The sequence below is a fragment of the Schistocerca serialis genome, chromosome 3, assembly GCF_023864345.2.
Source record: "Schistocerca serialis cubense isolate TAMUIC-IGC-003099 chromosome 3, iqSchSeri2.2, whole genome shotgun sequence".
NCBI lineage: Eukaryota > Metazoa > Arthropoda > Insecta > Orthoptera > Acrididae > Schistocerca > Schistocerca serialis.
In genome coordinates, this window is record NC_064640.1 from 857,914,439 (window position 1) to 857,923,966 (window position 9,528).

At 43.2% G+C, this 9,528-nt stretch overlaps 1 pseudogene; it reads left to right on the forward strand.

Moving 5' to 3' along the window:
- The first annotated feature begins 878 nt into the window (after window positions 1–878).
- On the forward strand, window positions 879–996 carry LOC126472246 (5S ribosomal RNA; annotated as a pseudogene).
- The last annotated feature ends 8,532 nt before the right edge of the window (window positions 997–9,528 follow it).

Consider the following 9,528-nt stretch of genomic DNA (forward strand, 5'->3'; position numbering starts at 1 on the left):
ATGTGTTATTGTTGTAGGTTATAGAATTTGTGTGTTTAGGTTAGAGAATTTATCGGAATAAATAAGATAGTGAAAAGAAAAAGATGGGTGGACTTTTCCATTGAATTGTATGTTGTCATAATGTCCCGAATTTATGTGTGCGCCATTCATATTCAGTGCGGTGGCCACGTGTTGATAAAAGCCGTTAAATAAAAGACAAAAAGAAAATTTGGTATTGCCAGTGCGTAGTGAACAGTCAGAGTTCTGTAAATCACTGATAGTCAGATGAGCGTTTCCGTTGCGTATTATTCATACAGGTGGATAATTTGTAACTTAAGTGTGAGTACTAGAGTTCATGTTACTCGATAAATAAGAATGAATCCACTCGCTTGGCAGACCACTCATCTTGCAGGCCTGACTGCTTGATGCCACAGTATGAGCAAGGCATGTGGGTGCCTCTCACAGTAAATCGGTACTCCTCCACATCATTGGAAGTTTAATCTTACAGACACTGCTGCTCAAATTGATGCTGCAAGTGCAGTCCGATGCGCTAAACACGATGGTCTTCCCTCTCGGTAGTGCCACGAGTGCGTCCGCAGCCCGGTCGTCTTGGGATCGTACATTCTCGTGACCACAGGTGGCAGGAATCATGTTCGGTGGCTACATTCCAGCCAAGTTTTTCTGCAGTACTGCAGAAGAAACATACAACTTCACGTAGCCCTATTACGCGATGTCGTTCAAATTCAGTGAAGTATTGACAACAGCGTCTTTGTCGCCTTTGAAGGCAATCTTGGCTAACACCAACTCACCACGTCCAATCTCAAAGGTAACTAAAGCTCACGACCGTTACGGCGTGTATTTAAAGCAAACTTGATTTGCTTCCACATAGTGGGGCTACTGCCAACGGCCTTGACGCAGTGGTAACACCGGTTCCCATCAGATTACCGAAGTTAAGCGCTGTCGGGCTGGGCTAGCACTTGGATGGGTGACCATCTAGTCAGCTGAGTGCTGTTGGTAAGCGGAGTCCACTCAGCCCTTGTGAGGCAAACTGAGGAGCTACTTGACTGATAAGTAGTGGCTCTGGTCTCGTAAACTGACATACGGACGGGAGAGCAGTGTGCTGACCACATGCCTCTACATATCCGCATCCAATGACGCCTGTGGGCTGAGTATGACACCGCGGTCGGTCGGTACCGTTGGGCCTGTTCAGGCGAAGTTTAGGTTAGTTTACGTTAGTGGATCTACTAGCGCCACTCTCATGCAGCTGGTGCGAAATTTGAATAGATACAGTCTTTCAGATGTACAAACACGCCTACCAACTTTCTTTTATGTCGCACAACTCCTTCTCGGTGTTGCGATTTTTTCCCCTTCAATGTTATATGCTATGCCTGTCTTTCGATTCGTCGAAGTCTGGTTCTTGATTTGATGCGCGGAAGTTCTTCACTTTAACGGCGTTTCGAATGCATGTGAAAATGAAAAAGGACATTTGAACATTCTATGGGTTATCACCCCCTAATTCCATTTGTTTTAGTTTCCTTTGCAGGCCCCTTAAATCGTCGGAAGAAAACACTCTAAACAATTTTTAGATTATGTACTGACTGTCCGTTGAGAGGTAACAGGCGAGTTGTGGTGCCCTGGAAATATTTCAAGTTAAGAGTTGGTGTCCACCTCTCGGGCCGGTCGGCCAGCGGCGGCTCGTTAGCAACCCCATGATACTCAACAAAGGCCGGACGAGGTGGTCCAGCCGACAGCATGGCTGGGGATTTCGTGACACTATGTCAATGAAGGAGACATGCCGCGAGTGCAACAGATCGCGGACTTTGTGAAACCTTAATGGCAGACATTTCACAGTTCGTATAGAAATTAATAGTAGCCAGATGAATCATGATACCTCAAAAGGAAACATGTACATTACGATTATTTGCACGACGAATCTGATAGTGTAATCAGATTTTCAATATCTTTATTATTTTAAAGTTTAGTATCTGACTAAATTATACAAGAAAAACCCAGCAACGAATTTTCAAAATCTACGCCGTTCATCCGATTTTGTCGATCGACGTGTCTTTAGAAAACTATTAGTGTAAACCTAAATTGGTGTAAATTACAGGCATGGAACTTGAATAGTACCGGGTGATAAAAAGTCAGCACAAATTTGAAAACTTAATAAACCACGGAATAATATAGATAGAGAGGTAAAAATTGACACACATGCTTGGAATGACATGAGGTTTTATTAGAACCACCCCATATTGCTAGACGCGTGAAAGATCTCTTACGCGCGTCGTTTGGTGATGATCGTGTGCTCAGCCGCCACTTTCGTCATGCTTGGCCTCCCAGGTCCCCAGATCTCAGTCCGTGCGGTGATTGGCTTTGGGGTTACCTGAAGTCGCAAGTGTATCGTGATCGACCGACATCTCTAGGGATGCCGAAAGACAACATCCGACGCCAATGTCTCACCATAATTCCGGATGTGCTTTACAGTGCTGTTTAGAACATTATTCCTTGACTACAGCTATTGTTGAGGAATGATGGTGGACGTATTGAGCATTTCCTGTAACGAACATCGTCTTTGCTTTGTCTTACTTTGTTATGCTAATTATTGCTATTCTGATCAGATGAAGCGCCATCTATCGGACATTTTTTGAAATTTTGTATTTTTTGGTTGTAATAAAACCCCATGTCATTCCAAGCATGTGTGTCAATTTGTACCTCTCTATCTACATTATTCCGTTATTTATTCAGTATTCAAATTTATACTGACTTTCTGATCACCCGGTACATCAGTTATTGGAAGTCAAAGTGACCGATTACTACCGATCGCGTCAGGCCATAAGTACTCCATAGTTACACACACACACACACAAAAAAAGTTAGCAGTATGCTTATAAATATCTTTATTCACCTATTTCTTTGTTTATATACGATATATACTATTCATGAAAAATCTGTTAAATATGTACTGTGTTTTAGGAAGCACAGAGACTTTAGGCTACTGGCCTGCCATTTGTTCTATTCCTTTGATATATGTTTATTTAATTTGTTTATGTATTTAATAATGTATGTTAGAGCGTGTTTCTGGTCCAGCCGTAGGAATATTTATTTAATTTCAATTTATTTAAATGTAAATCCAGTATTTCGAATGTGTTTCACTGTGTCTGTGAGTGTGCGTTGGCTTGGAGACAGGGCGACAGTGCTCTAGCCAGTCACAGCGATCGTTCCGAAAAGGACACGTGGAAGTGGGGGAGGGGCATCGTTTCGAGAGAGGACAGGGCAGTTCTGGACAGTATGGGAGAGTACACGGGAGAGTCCTGGACAGTACGGCGTGACGGGTGCACAGTCGCGGGAAAGTGCTGGGCGTGAAGGCGTGACGTACGGTCGCAGGAAAGACTTGGAGAGTGGAGCAGTTTTGCGCGTGATCGCGGGAGATAGAAATATTTCGTAGTGCCGGAAGCAGCTACTAGGGTAGCAGAGTACGTGTGGCGTGCACACGGGGGTTTTTTAGGTTAGAGGGACCCCCCTTGGGCGAAACGATAAAATACCTGACGGCTTACCAGAGAGGACATTATCATCGTTGATAAAGAATGTCCGTCCTCAGAGACCAAAAACAGGAAAAGTTAACGTAATATTGGTAAACTGCAGGAGTATCCAGGGCAAGGTTCCTGAATTAGTATCTCTTATTGAAGGAAATAGTGCGCATATAGTATTAGGAACGGAAAGTTGGCTAAAACCGGAAGTGAACAGTAACGAAATCCTAGACACAGAATGGAATATATACCGCAAGGATAGGATAAACGCCAATGGTGGAGGAGTATTTATAGCAGTAAAGAATTCAATAATATCCAGTGAAGTTATTAGCGAATGCGAATGTGAAATAATCTGGGTTAAGTTAAGTATCAAAGGTGGGTCAGATATGATAGTCGGATGCTTCTATAGACCACCTGCATCAGCAACCGTAGTAGTTGAGCGCCTCAGAGAGAACCTGCAGAACGTCGTGAAGAAGTTTCGTGATCATACTATTGTAATAGGGGGAGACTTCAATCTACCAGGTATAGAATGGGATAGTCACACAATCAGAACTGGAGCCAGGGACAGAGACTCTTGTGACATTATCCTGACTGCCTTGTCCGAGAATTACTTCGAGCAGATAGTTAGAGAACCAACTCGTGAAGCTAACGTTTTAGACCTCATAGCAACAAATAGACCGGAACTTTTCGACTCCGTGAATGTAGAAGAGGGTATCAGTGATCATAAGTCAGTGGTTGCATCAATGACTACAAGTGTAATAAGAAATGCCAAGAAAGGAAGGAAAATATATTTGCTTAACAAGAGTGACAGGGCACAAATCGCAGAATATCTGAGTGACCACCATCAAACGTTCATTTCTGAGGAAGAGGATGTGGAACAAAAATGGAAAAAATTCAGAAACATCGTCCAGTACGCCTTAGATAAGTTCGTACCGACTAAGGTCCAAAGCGAGGGGAAAGATCCACCGTGGTATAACAATCATGTACGAAAGGTACTACGGAAACAAAGAAAGCTTCATCATAGGTTTAAGAGTAGTCGAATCATAGCTGATAAGGAAAAGCTGAACGAAGCGAAAAAGAGCGTAAAGAGAGCAATGAGAGAAGCATTCAACGAATTCGAACATAAAACATTGGCAAACAATCTAAACAAGAACCCTAAAAAGTTTTGGTCATATGTAAAATCGGTAAGCGGATCTAAATCCCCTATTCAGTCACTCGTTGACCACGATGGAACCGAAACAGAGGACGACCGAAGAAAGGCAGAAATACTGAATTCAGTGTTCCGAAACTGTTTCACTGCGGAAAATCGTAACACGGTCCCTGACTTCAGCCGTCGCACGGACGCCAAAATGGAAAATATTGAAATAAACGATATCGGAATTGAAAAACAACTGCTATCACTTAGTAGCGGAAAAGCATCCGGACCAGACGAGATACCCTTAAGATTCTACAGTGATTATGCTAAAGAACTTGCCCCCTTTCTATCAGCAATTTATCGTAGATCGCTGGAAGAACGTAAAGTACCTAGCGACTGGAAGAAAGCGCAGGTCGTTCCCATTTTCAAGAAGGGTCATAAATCAGATGCGAATAATTATAGGCCTATTTCGCTTACGTCAATCTGTTGTAGAATAATGGAACATGTTTTGTGTTCTCGTATTATGACGTTCTTAGATAATACAAATCTCCTTCATCATAACCAACATGGATTCCGCAAACAGAGATCATGTGAAACTCAGCTCGCCCTAATTGCCCAAGAAATTCACAGTGCCGTAGACACTGGCGAGCAGATTGATGCCGTATTCCTGGACTTCAGGAAGGCATTTGATACGGTTCCGCACTTACGTTTAGTGAAAAAAATACGAGCTTACGGAATATCGGACCAGGTTTGTGATTGGATTCAGGATTTCCTAGAAGAAAGAACACAACATGTCATTCTTAACGGTTCAAAATCTGCAGATGTAGAGGTAATTTCGGGAGTACCGCAGGGAAGCGTGATAGGACCTTTATTGTTTACAATATACATAAATGACTTAGTTGACAACATCGGTAGCTCCGTGAGGCTATTTGCAGATGACACGGTTGTCTACAAGAAAGTAGCAACATCAGAAGACTCGTACGTACTCCAGGAGGACCTGCAGAGGATTAATGCATGGTGCGACAGCTGGCAGCTTTCCCTAAACGTAGATAAATGTAATATAATGCGCATACATAGGGGCAGAAATCCATTCCAGTACGATTATGCCATAGGTGGTAAATCATTGGAAGCGGTAACGACCGTAAAATACTTAGGAGTTACTATCCGGAGCGATCTGAAGTGGAATGATCACATAAAACAAATAGTGGGAAAAGCAGGCGCCAGGTTGAGATTCATAGGAAGAATTCTAAGAAAATGTGACTCATCGACGAAAGAAGTAGCTTACAAAACGCTTGTTCGTCCGATTCTTGAGTATTGCTCATCAGTATGGGACCCTTACCAGGTTGGATTAATAGAAGAGATAGACATGATCCAGCGAAAAGCAGCGCGATTCGTCATGGGGACATTTAGTCAGCGCGAGAGCGTTACGGAGATGCTGAACAAGCTCCAGTGGCGGACACTTCAAGAAAGGCGTTACGCAATACGGAGAGGTTTATTATCGAAATTACGAGAGAGCACATTCCGGGAAGAGATGGGCAACATATTACTACCGCCCACATATATCTCGCGTAATGATCACAACGAAAAGATCCGAGAAATTAGAGCAAATACGGAGACTTACAAGCAGTCGTTCTTTCCACGCACAATTCGTGAATGGAACAGGGAAGGGGGGATCAGATAGTGGTACAATAAGTACCCTCCGCCACACACCGTAAGGTGGCTCGCGGAGTATAGATGTAGATGTAGATGTAGACTTGTGCACTTGTGAGATTTCCGTGACTTCTGCAGTGAAGACGTAGTATGCTTTTATAAGCGAATATCTCGCGAACTATGTTGTTGTTCATAACTAATTACGTGATGTAGGAATGTATTGTTTCCCTGTTATTCAACATACATTTTATTTAATTGTTGGACTACTGACACCAATAAGTGTTTTACAGTAATAAAGGGCATTCTTAAAGGTACTTCTGCTATCGTACCCATCATTTAAAGTCGTTAAAATAGTAACTGCAGAATTTACTTAATTGCAATCTTTAGCCGGCCGGAGTGGCCGTGCGGTTCTGGGCGCTAGAGTCTGGAGCCGAGCGACCGCTACGGTCGCAGGTTCGAATCCTGCCTCGGGCATGGATGTGTGTGATGTCCTTAGGTTAGTTAGGTTTAATTAGTTCTAAGTTTTAGGCGACTGATGACCTCAGAAGTTAAGTCGCATAGTGCTCAGAGCCATTTGAACCATTTTTGCAATCTTTAATTTATAAACTTCTGTATAACATTCAAAATTTGCAATTGCCTTGTGACAGGAACCTTTGACCATTCGATTCATGTGTATATTGATATTGTATACTGTAGACTCAGCAGTATTTGGCTCGTAATGCGGCAACTACGTATCCCAGCCCCTAAACAACGAAACCTGCCCAAACTTTTAATATTTCAACTTTGAGTCCGAGGGTGCATAGTTGAGGGCCGCTCCACACATTTCATTTTTTATTTGAAAGCTTGCACTATAGATCTCCACCAAAGAAAAATATTCTCCACCTGGATATACACTACTGGCCATTAAAATTGCCACACCAATAAGAAATGCAGATGATAAACGGGTATTCATTGGACAAATATTTTATACTACAACTGACATGTGATTACATTTGCACGCAGTTTGGGTTCATAGATCCTGAGAAATCAGTACCAAGAACAACCACCTCTGACCATAGTAACGGCCTTGATACGCCTGGGCATTTAGTCAAACAGAGCTTGGATGGAGTGTACAGGTACAGCTGCCCATGCAGCTTCAACACAATACCACGGTTCATCAAGAGTAGGGACTGGCGTATTGTGACGAGCCAGTTGCTCGGCCACCATTGACCAGAAGTTTTCACTTGGTGAGAGATCTAGAGAATGTGCTGGCCAGGGCAGCAGTCGAACATTTTCTCTATCCAGAAAGACCCGAACAGGACCTGAATATGCGGTTTTTCATTATCCTGCTGAAATGTAGTGTTTCCAGGGATCGAATGAAGGGTAGAGCAACGGGTCGTAACACATCTGAAATGTAACGTCCACTGTTCAAAGTGCCGTCAATGCGAAGAAGAGGTGACCGAGACGTGTAACCAATGGCGACCCATACCATCACGCCGTGTGATACGCCAGTATGGCGATGACGAATACACGCTTCCAATGTGCGTTCACCTCGATGTGGCCAAACACGGATGCGACCATCATGATTCGGTAAACAGAACCTGGATTCATCCGAAAAAATGACGTTTAGCCATTCGTGCACCCAGGTTTGTCGTTGAGTACACCATCGCAGGCGCTCCTGTCTGTGATGCAGCGTCAAGGGTAACCACAGCCATGGTCTCCGAATTGATAGTCCATGCTGCTGCAAACGTCGTCGAACTGTTCGTGCAGATGGTTGTTGTCTTGCAAATGTCCCCATCTGTTGACTCAGGGATCGAGACGTGGCTGTACGATCCGTTACAGGCACGCGGATAATATGTCTGTCATCTCGATTGCTAGTGATACGAGGCCGTTGGGATCCAGCACGGCGTTCCGTATTACCCTCCCGAACCCACCGATTCCATATTCTGCTAACAGTCATTTGATCTCGACCAACGCGAGCAGCAATGTCGCGATACGATAAACCGCAATCGCGATAGGCTACAATCCGACCTCTATCAAAGTCGGAAACGTGATGGTACGCATTTCTCCTCCTTACACGAGGCATCACAACAACGTTTCACCAGGCAACGCCGGTCAACTGCTGTTTGTGTATCAGAAATCGGTTGGAAACTTTCCACATATCAGCAAGCTGTAGGTATCACCACCTTCGCCAGCCTTGTGTGAATGCTCTGAAAAGCTTATCATTTGCATACCACAGCATCTTGTTCTTGTCGCGTCTGTAGCACGTTATCTTCGTCGTGTAGCAATTTTAATGCCCAGTAGTGTATAACCCCGGGTTTATTGTTTCCTGTTAAAGTTCCGAGAGTGCACGTTCTTAGAAGAATGATCCAGTAAGTTGCTGCCTCTTACGTATATCCCGAGAAACGATAGTGGACGTAAAATCAGAGAGATTAGACCTGACACGGGGACTTAACAACAAACAATCTTCTTCCCACGTGCCATTTCCGTCTGAAACAGGAAAGGAAGAAGTGACAGTAGCACACCATAAGGGGGCTGCTGGAGCATAGCTGTAGGTAGACATATAGAGTAATCAGAGAATAGGCGGCACCTGTGGACCTGTCGGTGCGAGCCATGTCCATTTACCGGCGACGACACTAGTAATAGTAATGAATATTACTTGCGGTATGAATATTCGTAGATATATTTACTAAAAAAATTTGTTGTTACGAATTTCAAGACAAATATGTCGAGTGCAGAGAATTTACGTATATGTAGCACTTTTTATGTGTACGAAAGTTTTAAGAATGTTAGCAAAATGAAGACATAATTTCGATTACTGTACAGTTTTCTCTCTTTATTTGTTTCCGCGCTGCAGCTGGGCCTTCTTTTGTTAATGTTAATGTTAATTGGGGTTTCCCAATGCCACTCGTCACATACACAGTCCACCTCCAAACTGCGTTCACTTAATCTCATTTACACATGCCCCTGTCTTTATAAATGTAGATATTGTTTTGTTATTCGGTACATGAGATTATTACAATTGATTCCTGTTAACAATATAGAGTTATATTCGGGGAATTTTATCCTGCATCGTAATTATGAAGCTCATGTAAGGTCCGAAAAATGTGGACGCCTTACAGTGAAATTCATTCATTTATAGGGTGTTACAAAAAGGTACGGCCAAACTTTCAGGAAACATTACTCACACACAAATAAAGAAAAGATGTTATGTGGACATGTGTCCGGCAACGCTTAATTTCCATGTTAGAGCTCATT